We start from the raw sequence: 17,409 nt of genomic DNA, 5'->3' as shown, positions 1-17,409 counted from the left end.
GTCCTAGGATGGATGTGTTGTCCCAATCAAAGTGGTGTCCTTCCTCATCTGTATGGAAGGATACTAGTGATAGTGGGTCATGTCGTTTTGTGGCAAGTTGATGTTCATATATCCTGGTGGCTAGCTTTCTGCCTGTTTGTCCATTTGATTGCCCATTTGTCCTGTTTGATTGGGATAACACATCCATCCGAGGGCAAGCCAAACAGAGACACGCTCGAGAATTCCTAGAAGCATGGCATTCCAACTGGAACCCCATCAACAAACACATTGATTTGGAGCCAATCTACCATCCTCTGAGAAAAAGAACAGGAAATGACATCACCAACACAGGAAATGACATCACCAACCCAAGGAAACCAAAACAGATAAATAGAAAGCGGGACATAACACCAGTGCTTCATCGGAGGCTCGCTGATGATGTTACCTAGAATGGTGATGAAACGTCTGAAAACTAACCTTCCAGCTGAGCGAGCAAACTCACATCCAGAAGATCCTCTGTCGAACCTGTCATCTATTTTCTAATGGTCTGGGGCCATTTTCCCCCTGCCCATCCATACACCTGTCCAAATATATCTTAAAAGACGCTAACGTGTCTGTGTCTACCACCTCCACTGGCAACGCATTCCAAGCACCCACCACCCTCTGTGTAAAGAACTTTCCACGCATATCTCCCTGAAACATTCCTCCTCTCACTTTGAACTCATGACCCCTCGTAATTGAATCCCCCACTCTGGGAAAAAAACTTTTTGCTATCCACCCTGTCTATACTCCTCATGATTTTGTAGACCTCAATCAGGCCCCCCCTCAATCTCTGTCTTTCTAATGAAAATAATCCTAATCTACTCAGCCTCTCTTCGTAGCTAGCACCTTCCATACCAGGCAACATCCTGGTGAACCTCCTCTGCACCCTCTCCAAAGCATTTATATCCTTTTGGTAATATGGCGAACAGAGCTATACACAGTACTCCAAATGTGGCCGAACCAAAGTCCTATACAACTGCAACATGACCTGCCAACTCTTGTACTCAATACCCTGCCCAATGAAGGAAAGCATGCCATATGCCTTCCTGACAACCCTATTGACCTGTGTTGTCACCTTCAGGGAGCAATGGACCGAAACACCCAGATCTCTCTGTTCATCAATTTTCCCTCGGACTTTTCCATTTACTGTATAGTTCGCCCATGAATTTGATCTTCGAAAATGCATCACCTTGCATTTGCCCGGATTGAACTCCATCTGCCATTTATCTGCCCAACTCTCCAGTCTATCTATATTCTGCTGTAATCTCTGACAGTTCCCTTCACTATCTGCTACTCCACCAATCTTAGTGTCATCTGAAAACTTGCTGATCAGACCACCTACACCATCCTCCAAATCATTTACATATGTCACAAACAACAATGGTCCCAGCACAGATCCCTGTGGAACACCACTGGTCATAGGTCTCCAATTTGAGAAACTCCCTTCCACTACAACTCTCTGTCTCCTGTTGCCTAGCCAGTTTTTTATCCACCTTGCTAGCACACCCTGGACCCCATGTGACTTCACGTTCTCCATCAGCCTGCCATGGGAAATCTTATCAAACGTCTCACTGAAGTCCACGTATATGATATCTACAGCCTTTCCCTCATCAATCAACTTTGTCACGTCCTCAAAGAATACTATTCAGTTGGTAAGACATGGCCTTCACTGCACAAAACCATGTTGCCTATCACTGATATGCCCATTTTCTTCCAAATGGGAATAGATCCTATCCCTCAGTATCTTCTCCAGTAGCTTCCCTAGCACTGAAGTCAGGCTCACCGGTCGATAATTACCTGGATTATCCTTGCTGCCCTTCTTAAACAAGGGTAAAACATTAGCAAGTCTCCAGACCTCTGGGACCTCACCCATGTCGAAGGATGCTGCAAAGATATCTGTTAAGGCCCCGGCTATGCCCTCTCTCACTTCCCTCAGTAACCTGGGATAGATACCATCCAGACCAGGGGACTTGTCCATCTTAATGACTTTTAGGATACCCAACACTTCTTCTTTCCTTATGTCAACTTGACCTAGAGTTAGCAAAAATCTATCCCTAACCTCAACATCTGTCATGTCCCTCTCCTTGGAGAATACCGATGCAAAATACTCGGTAAGAATGTCACCCATTTTCTCTGAATCAGCACATAACTTTCCTTCTTTGTCCTTAAGCTGGCTAATCCTCTCTCTAGTTACCCTCTTGCTCTTTTCATATGAATAAAAGGCTTTGGGATTTTCCTTAACCATGTTTGCCAGCAATATCTCATGACCTTTCTTAGCCCACTTAATCCTTCGTTTCAGATTCGCTATGCATTCCCGATATTCTTGCAAAGCGTCGCCAGTCTTCAGTTGCCTAGACCTCATGTATGCTTCCTTTTTTACTCTTGGCTAGTAAAACAATTTCAACTGTCATCCATGGTTCCTTCATCTTGCCATTTCTATTCCTCATTTTCACAGGAACATGTCTCTCCTGCATGCTAATCAATCTCTCCTTAAAAGCCTCCCACACACCAAATGTGGATTTACCTTCAAACAGTTTCTCCCAATCTACATTCCTCACATCCTCCGGAAACTTGGTATAGTCAGCCTTCTCCCAGTTTAGTACTCTTCATTTAGGACCACTCCCATCCTTGTCCATGAGTATTGTAAAACTTACGGAATTGTGGTCGCTATTTCCAAAGTAGTCCCCTACTGTAATATCAACCACCTAGCCAGGTTCATTCCCCAGCACCAGGTCCAGTATGGCACCTTCCCGAGTTGGACTACATACATACTGCTCTAGAAAACCCCCCTGGACACTCCTTACAAATTCTGCTCCATCTTGACCCCTAACACTGAGTGAATCCCAGTCAATGTTGGGAAAATTAAAATCTCCCATCACCACCAGCCTGTTTCTCCTCCAACTTTCCATTATCTGTTTACATATTTGTACCTCTATCTCACGCTCGCTGTTGGGAGGCCTGTAGTACAGCCCCAACATTGTTACTGCATCCTTCCTATTTCTGAGTTCTCCCCATATTGCTTCATTGCTTGAGTCCTCCATGGGGCCCTCCTTCAGTACGGCTGTGTTATCGTCTTTGACATGACAAGTACTGCAACTCGTCCACCCCTTTTACCTCCCTCTCTAACCCCACTGAAGCATCGATATCCTGGGACAACTAGTTGCCAATCATACTCTTCCCTCAACCAAGCCTCAGTAATAGCAATAACATCATACTCCCAGGTACTGATCCAAGCCCAAAGCTCATCTGCCTTATCAACTACACCTTTCGCATTAAAACAAATGCACCTCAGACCACCTGTCACTTTGTGTTCATCATCTGCTCCCCGACTACTGTTCCCTTTAGTCACACTGACTCCATTAACTAGTTCCTTACAGGCTTTCGTTCCTACCTCTTTTCTGTCCAATATTTGGTTCCCATCCCCCTGCCACATTAGTTTAAACCCTCCCCCACAGCATTAGCAAAAGTATCCCCAAAGACATTGGTTCCAGTCTGGCTCAGCTGTAGACCATCCAATTTGTAATAGTTCAACGTTTTCCGGAACCGGTTCCAAAGTCCCAAAAATCTGAACCCCTCCCTCCTACACCATCTCTCAAGCCACGCATCCATCCTAGCTGTTCTTTCGTTTCTGCACTGACTAGCACGTGGCACGGGTAGCAATCCTGAGATTACTACCTTTGAGGTCCTACTTTTTAACTTGGCTCTTAACTCCCTAAATTCTGCTTGGATGACCTCATCCCATTTTCTGCCTATATCGTTGGTGCCTATATGCAACACGACAACTGGCTGTTCACCCTCCCCCTTCAGAATGTTCTGCAGCCGACCGGAGACATCCCTGACCCGTGCACCTGGGAGGCAACATACCATTCGGGAGTCCCGTTTTCCACCGGAGAACCGCCTATCTATTTCCATTACAATTGAATCCCCAATGACTATCGCCCTTCCACTCTTTTTCCTGCCCAAGGACATGAAGACGGCCCCCGCTCGAGGTAAGCTTTTTAAAGTGGGAATAAAAAACATTACATTCCCGACAGCCTCCTGGCGCTCTCTCTGTCTGGCCCTCGCTCTCCTCCCGCCTAACAGAAACAACTTAGTCTCCCCTAGTCTCCTGCCTAACAGAAACAACTTCCTAGCGTGCACCCCTTCTAAGCCATCCATTATTTTGTAAGTTTCTATTGGGTCTCCCCTCAACCTTCTAAACTCTGATGAGTACAATCCCAGGATCCTTAGCTGTTCATCATACGTTAAACGTACCATTCCAGGGATCATCCGTGTGAATCTCCGCTGGAGATGCTCCAGAGCTAGTATGTCATTCCTGAGTTGTGGGGCCCAAAGTCCTGCCCTGCTTTACTCTACCAAACGCAAAACCTCTCATTTATCTAAATTAAACTCCATCAGCCACACCTTGGCCCATTGGCCCATCTGATCAATGTTCCATTGCACACTGAGATAAACTTCACCACTGTCCACGGCACCACTTTTTAATGTCACCTGTAAACTTACTAACCATGTCTCTGATATTCACATCCAAATCCTTTATATTAATGATGGAAAGCAGTGAACTCAGCACTGATACTTGCGGTACACCGCAGGTCAATGGTCTCCAGTCTGTAAAACAATCCTCCACCTTCAAGCCAATTTTGAATTCAATTGACTAGCTCCCCCTGGATCCCATGTGATTACCCATTGCTAATCTGTCTACCGTTTGGAACGTTATGGAGCACCTTCCTGATGCCGATTTGGAAAATGTCTGCCACACTGCCTTCATCAACCTTCTTTATCACCTCTTCAAAATAATCAAGTTAGGGAGATGTGATTTACACTGCACAAAGCAATGTTTACTATCCCTATTCACTTCTACCCTTTCCAAATGCATGTCATTCCTATCCCTCAGAATCGCCTCCAACAACTTACCCAGCTCTCATGTCAAGCTCAATGGTCTCTGGCGTACTGGCTTGCCGGCACAGTGTTTCCTTTTCCAGTCCCACCTCTCCCCTGATCACTACAAATTTTAAACGTAGCCAGGTTGGAGATGTGGCTGATAATATAGGTCTCAGACTGGGTCAGGGTCAGTGTAAGGAAAGAGTCAGACAGTTTTCTTTAATCTGCTAAAATGACATATTTATGACCAAACCAATTTTACTCAAACTATGATGCAAAGAAGAAAGACACACATACACACACACACACACACACATGCACACACACACACACGCACACACGCACACACACACACACACACACACACACGTATATTTGATGACAAACTGAAATATTAATTTAAAAGAACTTTGTCCACGTAACAGTTGAACTCATGATAAAAGGAAAAATGTGAGAGATTGTCCCAAATTATTCTGCTTCCAAATTTATTCTGCTCGCACAAATTGTTGGCAATGGGATTATTTCCTCGAACTGTTAGATTTGGCTGAATTCCCTTTGCTACAGGCAGTGGGAGATTCCAATTAATCCTCATCATGAATCCTCCATGAGTGGTAATGATGATCGGTGCATTTTGAGCTCTCATACATTGATGCGATGAGGAACAAGGAAATAGAGAGGAAGCGATAGGCTGTTGCTTTTCAGGTAGGTTGCGTTTCTTTTCTCCTCTCTGAGTTGAATCGCGCAATCATGCTATGCAACCCCCAACATGAACATGTGAGGTCCTCTTGAACATTGTCGGAGCTATTAGTTTCCATCACATTCCCTGCTCCATGTTGGTGCATCATTGCTGCTGTCATACACAGCGTCATTTCCTGAGCAACAAAAGGGCCGACTTGATTTAAAGACATGTTTATATGTGCCTGTATAATTTAAAAATAACAAGTCTAGATGTCTTCACAACATCTATATTAAAATGAATGTGTCTTATTCCGAACGAAATACAGAAATTAGTGGAAAAGGTCAGCAGCCTGGCAGCATCTATGAAGAGAAATTAGAATTAATGCTTCAGGTCAAGTGTACCTTCTTTAGAATCTGTTTTATTTTTTAAATTATTTCCCCAGTTGTATTCTCCCAATCAAGACAAATTATCCGTCAGGTATTCACCATTTACACTCTCCTCAAGTTCCTATATAGTCAAGAATATTTCTGGTTCTCAGAATTAAACTATTAATTCTCCATAATATAATGCCTTCATCACAGGACAGTGTGTAGAGAACCATCTTTGAAAAGTTTCAAAGGCCATTGTGATTTTTTTTTTAGTTTCAGGCATCATGACTGCAGACAGAGCATGAGATGGATTCTCAGCAATGCTCTGTACAGAAGCAGAGAAACATGCCTCACATCATACCCAGCACCCTTTTCAAGAAACAGCACTATTCCATTTACTTTGCAAATCGCTTGCGACATCTTCAAACTAACTTTATATGATTTCTGTCCCAGGACACACAAATCACTCAGTAGCACCAATCTCTGTTGTTACTTCTCCAGTCGTATAATTTACTGCTGTTTTATCCTTTCCCCAAAACACAAATGTCCCACAACCCACACTCTACTGTTTTATTTGCATTGCTGGAAGTTTGCTCCCAAACACCCCCTGTCTACACACCAGTGTAGATCACCTCCCTCCACTTGTCATCTTATTGGGTGACTATAATGCTGTACTAGCACATTGAGCTCCAATCCTATCAGCCCTTCATCAACATCATTAATCTGGATTGTAAACTGTTGATGAACTCACAACATTTCTTGAGGAATTCCATTAATCGCTGCTTTCCAACCTGAAACTAAATAATTATCTATATTCTGCATTTCTTGTTAGTGAACCAGGACTCGCTGTGTAGCAGCTGGGAAAGGTTGCAGGGCCTCTCCTGTGGTGTGTAGCTGGTTGTCGAGAAGTATCTGAGCTCAGCATTACACCATTAGGGCCATTTGTTGTCAGATCATCAGGCCGAGGTTGTACTGTCAATGATTTTGATCCTTGAGTGTTTAAAAAACAAGCACAGGATATAGACTGACATTTGAGTAGAATGCTGTAAGGTCAGAAATGCTGTCTTTTAGATGCAGCAATACATCTAGTCTGCCCTCTCAATCAGGTGTTCAATTTTCTCCAGAAATATATCGAGGAGAAGGGGAGGTTTCCTATCAGTCTGGTTAACATCTGTCCCTTTAAGAACATCACAAATATAGTTAAGCTTCTGGTTAATTTCATTTTTGGCTGTGGGTGCTGTGTGAAAACGTTGCCACAATTGGTACACAATAAAATAAAAAGTCTTTGATGAGTGACCTTACAGACGTTTGCAAAGTCATAAGGGACACAGGAGTGTAAACAGCCAAGGTCATTTCCCTGGGGTGGGGGAGTCCAAAACGAGAGAGCACAGCTTTAAGGAGAGAGGGGAAAGGTTTAAAAGGGACTTAAGGGGCAACATTTTCATGCAGAGGGTGATGTGTTTATGGAATGAGCTGCCAGAGGAAGTGGTGGAGGCTGGTACAATTACAACATTTAAATGGCATCAGGATGGGTATATGTTTCTGAATGGTTTAGAGAGGAATGGACCAAATGCTGGCAAATGGGCCCAGATTTATTTCGGATATCTGGATGGCGTGGATGAGTTGGAGCGAAAGCTCTGTTTCCATGCTGTATATCTCTGTGTCTCTATGATAGCAACCATGACTGTTTGAATGGGGACATCCTTTTCCTCTGTAACAGCTTTGAAGGGAGGAGTGAGACAACAACAAACAGGATACGAGCTGCAGTTGGCCAATTGGACCCTCGAGCCTGCTGCTTAATTTAGAAAGATCATGGCTGATCTGTTTGTGGCTGAACACACTTTTCCTGTTTATTCCCAATAATGGACTCTCTTGTCCGTTAAAAGTCAGTTGAGCTCCGCCTTGAATATCTTCACTAACCCAGTGTTCACTGTTCCCTGGGGATGAGAACACCACAGACAGCACAATGTTAAAGAGAAAGATATATTCGTACCTCAGTCTTAATTGGGAGGCTCCTTAAAGTGCGTCAGCCACACAGCAAATTACCTCCTCTAAATATTCCCAATACCTTCAGACCAGACAGTTTAAGAAATTGGAGCAGAATTTGCCATCTGGCCCATTGAGTCTGCTCTGCTGTTCAATTATGCTTGACATATTTCTCAAAACAATTCCCTTGCCTTCTCACCATAACCCTTGAACTGCTTATTCATCAGAATGTATCTATCTCCACGGCTGTGTGCATGTGTGCAAGTGCATGCGCGTGTGCGTGTGCGTGTCCATGTGTGTGTGTGTGTGTGTGTGTGTGTGTGTGTGTGTGTGTGTGTGTGTGTGTGTGTGTGTGTGTTCCTGCTTTATGACAGGAGACAGGGTGGTCATGGAGGATTGTCCTTCAGACGGGAAGCCTGTGGTTAGCGGTGATCCACAGGGGTCAGTGCTAGATTTACTTTTGGTTGTCATTTAAATGAATGATTCAGATGAAAATTATAGAAGGCAAGGTTAGCAAGTTTACGGATGACACTGAGATTATATGAACCATGGACAGACAAGGTTATCCAAGATTACAAAGAGATCCCGAGCAAATGAATGAATCATAAAGATGTACAGTATGGGAACAAATCCCTTGGTCCACATGTCCATGCTGCCCAGGTAGCCGAAATTAATCTCATCCCATTTGCCAGCGTTTGGCCTACATTCCTCTGGACCCTTCCAATACATATACCCATCCTTTGAAATGGTGTTTTCACAAGCCTCCAGCACTTTATCTGGAAGTTCATTCGTATGGTTTTTTAAATCTTTCCCGTTGTTCCATAAACCTGTGCCTTCTAATGTTTGACTCCCCATACTCTAGAAAAAGACCCTGACTATTCACCCTATCTATGCCCTTCATGTTTTTATAAACATATATCAGATGCACATTTTACTCCAATCAACACGAATGGCTGTGCTTTCTGTTATCCCGGGCCTGAATTCTGAAATTCAACACTGGTCCTTCTCAATCAAGCCACAATTCTGGAAAAAATTTCACCAACTTGTTTAGACATTTTATGAAACACTGCTGGGGGATTTGAATTGAGGCCTCTGGTCCAAAGGTGAAGGCCACCACACTGCAATGGCCCCTAAATCTACAATATGACTGTCCCGTATATTTGCTCATCAACCTGTTCTGACAGGCTGTGACACACCTCTGTGGCTGGCAGGAGTTGTATCCAGAACTTCTGGTCCAGAGCCAGTGACATTATCATAGATTCAGAGATTGGAATTGAATCAGACCTCTGGCACAGGCATTGGTGCTACCCATTACACAAGACCAAAGTCATGCCCAGATTTTGAGTCACATTTTACGTGCCAAATTTCAGCTGAATTTGAATTTATCAAATTCTGGTTAAATTTACTGACTTACACAGGGAAGATTTTTCAGTGTTGAACAAATGCAAGGTACTTGCCTCAACGAGAGGATGTTGAGGGAATGTGCTGCGTCATTTAGATAAACTATTAGCATCTTTAATTGCTTGGCTATGATTTCCAGCTTAAATGGTTATTATCTGAAATCCTCCCTCTACTGACCCCTTCTCCCACCGCCAGCACACCCCCTCCTTCTGGACACCATTCCCAGGCCTCCTACCCTCCCTCGAATTCTTCATCTCCAACTGCCATTGAGACATCAATTGCCTCAACCTCTCCACCCCTCTCACCCATTCCAACCTCAGCCCTGCAGAACATACAGCCCTCCGCTCCCTTGTCTCCAACCCTCACCTCACTATAAAACCCACGGACAAGGGAAGCACATTTGTAGAATGGCACACAGACCTCGACATTGCTGAGACCAGATGCCAGCTCTCTGACACCTCCATCCACTGACTCCTTGATCATGACCCCACCCCTGACCACCAATACATCATCTCCCAGACCATCCTCAACCTCATCACCTCAGGTGACCTCCCACTCACAGCCTCCAACCTCATTGTTCCCTAATCCTGCACCGCCCGCTTCTATCTCCTTCCCAAAATCCACAAACCTGTCGGCCCTGGTCAACCCATTGTCTCTGCCTGCTCCTGCCCCACCGAAATTATCTCCAACTATCAGGACTCCATTTTCCCCGCCTTGGTCCAGCTAATCCCCACCAATGTCCATGATACCACCCACGCCCTCCAACTCCTCCAGAACTTCCAATTTCCTGGTCCCCAACACCTCATCGTCACCATGGACCTCCAATCCCTGTATACTTGTAATCCCCAAACAGATGACCTAACGGACCTCTGCTTCTTCCTGTCCCCCAGGCCCGACCAGTCCCCCTTCACTGACACCCTTGTCCGCTTAGCTGAACTCGTCTTCACCATTAATAACTTCTCCTTCAAGTCCTTCCACTTCCTACAGACAAAAGGGTTGGCCGTAGGACCGGCATGGGCCCAAGTTATGCCTGCCTCTTTGTATGTTACATAGAACAATCCCTTTTCCAAAGCTACGCTGGCCTTAAACCCCACCTCTTCCTCCGTTATATTGATAACTGTATCGGTCCCACCTCATGCTCCCACCAGGAGCTCAAACAGTTCATCCACTTCACCAACATCTTCCATCCCAACTTTGAGTTTCCCTGGACCATGTGTGATACATCTCTCTCCTTCCTGGGCCTCTGTGTTTCCATCTCTGGAAACCACCTGGAAAACAATATCCATTTCAAGCCTACCAACTCCCACAGCTACCTTGAATACACGTCTTCCCACCCACCTTCCTGCAAAAATATTATTCTCTATTCCCAATTCCTTCGCCTCCTCTGCATCTGTTCCTGAGATGAGGATTTCCACTTGCAGTCATCCCAGATGTCTTCATTTTTCAAGGGTTGCAACTCCCCCTCCACAGTGGTTGAAAATACCCTCGAACGCATCTCTCATGTTTTCTGCAACTCATCCCTCACACCCCCTCCCCTCGATAAAACCAAAAGAGAATCCTCTCATCCTGAGGCACCCCATGCGCCCCGACCACCCCCACCAACCTCCGGATCCAACACATCATCTTACAGCACCTGTGCCGTCTGCAATCTGATCCCACCACCAAAGACATTTCCCCCTCGCCACTCTTCCCTGCTTTCTGGAGGGACCACTTTCTCCATGAATCTCTTGTCCGCTCTACACTCCCCTCCAGCTCCACGTCACCCGGATCTTTTCCCTGCAACTGCGAGAAGTGCAGAACCTGCCCCTACCCCACCACCCCATACCCTCCAACCCAGGCCGCAGGAAAACCTTCCACATCAAACAGATGTTCACCTGCACATCTGCTGATGTATATTGTATCCCCTGTTCCTGATGTGGCCTCCTCTTCATTGGGGAAAACAAGCAGAGCCTTTGAGACCGCTTTGTGGAACATCTACGCTCCACACCCTGGATATCATGTCCATCCTGGGCCTCATCCAATGTCATAATGATACCACCCAAAGGCTGCAGGAACAGGATCTCATATTTTGCTTTTGAACCCTGCAGCCTCATGGTATCAATGTGGACTTCACAAGCTTCAAAATCTCCCGACCCCCAAATGCATCCCAAAACCAGCCCAGCTCATCCCTGACTCAGTGACCTGTCCATCCTTTCTCCCACTGATCCACTCCTCCCACCTCAACCCCCGCCCCTACCTCCTACCAACCAGTCTCATCCCTGTCTCCTTGACCTGTCCGGCTTCCCTTGACTGACCAACCTCCACCCTAACTCCCCGCCTACGCTCACCTTTACTGGCTCCATCCCAGCTTCCTTGACCTGTCTGTCTCCTCTCCACCTATCTGTTCGTTTATCCATCTTCCATCCGCCTCTCCCTCTCCCTCTCTATTTATTCCAGAATCCCCTTCTCCTCCCCCATTTCTGAAGAAGTGTCCAGACCCGAAATGTCAGCTTTCCTGCTCCTCTGATGCTGCTTGGCCTGCTGTGTTCCTCCAGCTCGATACTTTGTTATCTCAGATTCTCCAGCAGCAGCAGTTCCTACTATATCTGGAGACTGCAATGTTCGGGAAAGAAATTCTGCAGACATGTTCTGCACTATGAAGAATCTCGATTAGACATTACTGAACACCAGACATGACAAAAGAGTGTAATTTCCAACCCCAAAAGATCATATTGCAGATCACTATTTCCCACCTCTAAGGTGTGAATGCTCTCATCTTAAAAGCATTAAACGTTACACAGCAACAAATTATATTCTAGGATCAAAAACAAAGTTGCTGGAAAAGCTCAGCAGATCTGGCGGCATCTTTGAAGGAAAAAAAGACAGTCAATGTTTGGGGTTCAGTGACCCTTCCTCAGAATTGTTGGTGGCTGAGAAAATGTCAGTTTATATGCTGAAAATAGGGAGGTGGGTGGGGTAGAGAGTAACCGAGATGCTAGGGCCCAAAGAGAGAGAAAGAAGTTGGACAGACAAAGGAGTTAATAACGATCAGGCTGGGAGGGTGAGTAGTTGCTCACAGGGACTGTTAGTGACTAACAACAGGGAGTGTGTAATGGCAGGGTATGTGGTAACAAGGCCTGGTGTGTGCAGTGGGGTGTGGGACATGGGAGAGTTTAGCCCCTAAAATTATACAACTCAATACTGAGTCCGGAGTGCTGCAGGGTCCCCAAGTGGAAAATGAGGTGTAGTTCCTCCAGCTTGCTTTGGGCACCACTGTAACACTGCAGCGAGACAGAGATGTTGGCCAGGGAGCAGGGTGGTGCATTAAAGTGGCAGGCAACAGGCAGTTCAGAGACTTTTTTTTACAAGTCGCGCATAGATGTTCTACCTCGCATTCACCAAGTCTTCACTTCATTTCCCAATGTAGAGGAGACCACATTGTGAGCAGCGAATGCAGTCGACTAGATTCTGGGAAGTGCGGGTGAAGTGTTGCTTCACCTGGAAGGTATGTTTGGGCCCTTGGATACTGGGGAGGGAGGGGGTAAATGGGCAGGTGTAGCACCTTCACCGGTTACAGGGGAAGGGCCGTAGGGCTGTGGGGAATTGTTGGGGGTGAAGGAAGTGTGTAACAGGGTGTCCCGGAGAGAACAGTCCCTGCGGAAGGCAGGCCTGTAATGCTGCTTGGCCTGCTGTGTTCATCCAGCTTCACACTTTGTTATCAAGGGAGAGGTGGTCTGGTGGTGGCATCTCACTGAAAGTGGCAGAAGTGGCGTCTGATGATCTTCTGGATGTGGATGCTGTTGGGATGGTTGGTGAGGCTAAGGGGAACCCTATCACTGTTGCGGGAGGAAGGAGAAGGAGTGAGGGGAGAAGTGTGCGAGATGGATCAGACCTGGTTGAGGGCCCTGTCAACAAAGGAGCTGGGGAATCCTCAGTTGAGGAGGAAGGTGGACTTGTCGGAGGCTCTCTTGTTGAAGTTAGCCTCATCTGAACATATGTGCTGGAAACGGAGGAACTGAGAGAATGAGATGGAGGGAGTCTTTGCGAAAATAAAGACCGGAGTTTGTAGGCCTTCTGGAGCTGGGAGGGTCTTTCAAAACATGTCAGGGTTGTGTGGGGGTGCAGTGGGAATATCACTCACTGGGCTGTGGTGTGGCAGATTGTGTTTAATTTGCATAAATGCAAGACATTTACAGGATTTTACAGGAAGGAGGGTGTGAGGACATATAGCCCAGGTAGCTGTGGGAGACAGTGGATTTGTAATGAATATTAGTGGCCAGTCTATCCCAGAAATGGAAACAGAAATGTTGAAGAAGGGAAGGTCAGAGATAGACCAGGTGAAAGTTTGGGCAGGGTGGAAGTTGGAAGCAAAATATGTGAAGCTTTCCAATTCCAGACGAGAGAGAGAAGCAGTACTGATAATATCTCAGATTCTCCAGTATCTGCAGTTCCTACTATCTCCGATGATATTATTGATACAGTGGAGAAAGAGCTGTGGGTGGAGGAGGGTAGCAGAATAGGACTGGGAAAAGGAATGTTCCACGTATCCAATGAAGAGACAGGCATAACTAGGGCCCATCTGGGTGCCCATTGGCAAACTCTCTACCCTGAAGAAAATGAATCTCCCCATCACAGGCTGGTCTGCAATCCACACTCCCACCACCACCACCCCACGCCTCCTGCTGCCCGCACAAGGCAAACCAAGCTCAGGGTCTTTGCGAAAATAAAGGCAGGAGTTTGTAGGCCTTCTGGAGATGGGAGGGTCTTTCAAAACATGTCAGGGTTGTGTCGGGGGGTGGGAATATCTCTCACTGGGCTGTGGTGTGGCAGATTGTGTTTAATTTGCATAAATGCAAGACATTGCTTTTGGTAAAACAAACAAGGGCAGGACTTATACAATTTAAATTAGGGCCTTTGGTAGTGTTGCAGAACAGAGACTCGGCCATCAGGTATAACTCTTCGAAGTCTGTGTCACATATAGACAGGCTGGTTAAGAAGGCATTTAGTTCGTTACCTTCTTTGCTCAGACCTTTGAGTTTGGGAGTTGGGATGTCATTTTCACATTGTACAGGATGTAGGTGAGGCATCTTCTGATGTACTGTGTCCAGTTCTGGTCGCACTGTTATAGGAAGGATAATATTAATCTGGAGAGGGAACAGCAGAGATTTACCAGGATGTCGGTGGGAATGGATGGTTTGAGATATAAGGATTAGATTAGATTCCCTACGGTGTGGAAACAGGCCCTTTGGCACAACCAGTCCACACCACCCCTTGAAGCATCACACCCAGACCCATCCCCCTATAACCCACACACTCCTGAACACTACGGGCATTTTAGCATGGCCAATCCAACTAGCCTGCACATCTTTGGACTGTGGGAGGAAACCGAAGCACCCGGAGGAAACTCACGCAGACATGGGGAGAACGTGCAAACTCTGCACAGACAGTTGCCCGAGGCTGGAATTGAACCCAGGTCCCTGGTGCTGTGAGGCTGCAGTGCTAACCACTGAGCCACTGTGCTGCCTGTGCCAGGACAAGGGGTGCCATGGGTGTCACTGCCAGAGAGAGATGGTCTGGAATCGGTTTAAATATGAACAAATGGGATGGTTTGGATATATAGATAGAGAGGGGCAGATAGAGAGACAGTGTCATGGAAGGATGTGTTCGCAAGTTTCAGAATGCTGACATGTAGACATACTCCCTTACACCGAAAACACTGCATGGGCCCAACACTGTCGCCTGATTCAATTCGGATACATCACCACTTCAGAGTGTTTTCAGAGGCTGGATAGGCTGGGACTTTACTGACTTGTGCACAGGAGGATGAGGGGTGACCTGATTGAGGCTTTTAAATCATGAGGTGCACAAATAAGTTGAATGTTGGTTACCTTTTCTTGGGGATGGAGGATTTCAAGACTGTGGGGATGTTTCAAATTTTGAGGATCAAACATTTTAAAAGAGACATGGGGGCAATTATTTTACAGAGAGTCGTTCACGTACGGGATAAAATTCCACAGGAAATGGTGGAAGTGAGTGCAGTTACAGCGTTTAAAAGACATTTAGATAAGTACATGAGGAAGAAATCAGTTTGGATGGTGTCGTGCGCTGCTGCCCTCCCAGTCCCTCTCTGAACAAATCCCTGATGGTGCCCATCCCCTGCTGCTGCCTGTGCAGTGGCGTGTGAGGCCAGCAGAGGGAGGCATTGCATCACATCAAACAGCACAGAGACTGTCAGAGATAATAAAATGTGAGGCTGGATGAACACAGCAGGACAAGCAGCATCTCAGGAGCACAAAAGCTGACGTTTCGGGCCTAGACCCTTCATCAGAGAGGGGGATGGGGTGAGGGTTCTGGAATAAATAGGGAGAGAGGGGTAGGCGGACCGAAGATGGAGAGAAAAGAAGATAGGTGGAGAGGAGAGTTTTGGTGGGGAGGCATGGAGGGATTAGGTCAGTCCAGGGAAGATGGACAGGTCAAGGGGGTGGGATGAGGTTAGTAGGTAGGAAATGGAGGTGCGGCTTGGGGTGGGAGGAAGGGATGGGTGAGAGGAAGAACAGGTTAGGGAGGCAGAGACAGGTTGGACTGGTTTTGGGATGCAGTGGGTGGAGGGGAAGAGCTGGGCTGGTTGTGTGGTGCAGTGGCGGGAGGGGACGAACTGGGCTGGTTTTTGGATGCGGTGGGGAAAGGGGAGATTTTGAAGCTGGTGAAGTCCACATTGATACCATTGAGCTGCAGGGTTCCCAAGCAGAATATGAGTTGCTGTTCCTGCAACCTTCGGGTGGCATCATTGTGGCACTGCAGGAGACCCATGATGGACATGTCATCTAAAGATTGGGAGGGGGAGTGGAAACGGTTCATGACTGGGAGGTGCAGTTGTTTATTGTGAACTGAGCGGACGTGTTCTGCAAAGCGGTCCCCATGCCCCCGCTTCGTTTCCCCAATGTAGAGGAAGCCGCACCGGGTACAGTGGATGCAGTATACCCCATTGGCAGATGTGCAGGTGAAGCTCTGCTTAATATGGAAAGTCATCTTGGGGACTGGGATATGGGTGAGGGAGGAGTTGTGGGGGCAAGCGTAGCATTTCCTGCAGTTGCAGGGGAAGGTGCTGGGTGTGTTGGGGTTGGAGGGGAGTGCGGAGCGAACAAGGGAGTCACAGAGAGAGTGGTCTCTCCAGAAAGCAGACAAGGGTCGGGATGGAAAAATGTCTTGGGTGGTGGGGTCGGATTGCAGATGGCGGAAGTGTCGGAGGATGATGCGTTGTATCCGGAGGTTGGCGGGGTGGTGTGTGAGAACGAGGGGGATCCTTGTTGGGCAGTTGTGGCGGGGGCGGGGTGTGAGGGATGTGTCCCGGGAAATGCAGGAGATGCGGTCAAGGGCGTTCTCAACCACTGTGGAGGGAAAGTTGCAGTCCTTGAAGAACTTGGACATCTGGGATGTGCGGGAGTGGAAAGCCTAATCGTGGGAGCAGATGCGGCGGTGGCGAAGGAATTGGGAATGGGGGATGGAATTTTTGCAGGAGGGTGAGTCGGAAGAGATGTATTCTAGGTAGCTGTGGGAGTCGGTGGGCTTGAAATGGACATCAGTTACAAGCTGAGATGGAGACTGAGAGGCCCAGGAAGGTGAGGGATGTGATGGAGATGGCCCAGGTGAACTAAAGGTTGGGGTGGAAGGTGTAGGTGAAATGGATGAACTGTTCGAGCTCCTCTGGGGAGCAAGAGGTGGCGCCGATACAGTCATCAATGTAACGCCGGAGGAAGAGGTGGGGTTTGGGGCCTGTGTAGGTGCGGAAGAGGGGCTGTTCCACGTAACCTACAAAGAGGCAGGCATAGCTGGGGCCCATGCGGGTGCCCATGGCCACCCACTTTGTCTGTCGGAAGTGGGAGGAATGGAAAGAGAAGTTGTTGAGGGTGAGGACGAGTTCAGCGAGGCCGATGAGGGTGTCGGTGGAGGGGAACTGGTCGGGCCTGCAGGACAGGAAGAAGCGGAGGGCCTTGAGTCCATCTGCATGCAGAATACAGGTGTAGACGGAGTGGACATCCATGGTGAAAATGAAGTGTTTGGTGCCAGGGAATTGGAAGTTCTGAAGGAGGTAGA

Source organism: Stegostoma tigrinum, unplaced genomic scaffold (genome assembly GCF_030684315.1).
Source record: "Stegostoma tigrinum isolate sSteTig4 unplaced genomic scaffold, sSteTig4.hap1 scaffold_53, whole genome shotgun sequence".
Classification (NCBI taxonomy): Eukaryota; Metazoa; Chordata; class Chondrichthyes; order Orectolobiformes; family Stegostomatidae; genus Stegostoma; species Stegostoma tigrinum.
The sequence above is the reverse complement of the archived record's forward strand: the minus strand, read 5'-3'. Positions refer to the sequence as shown.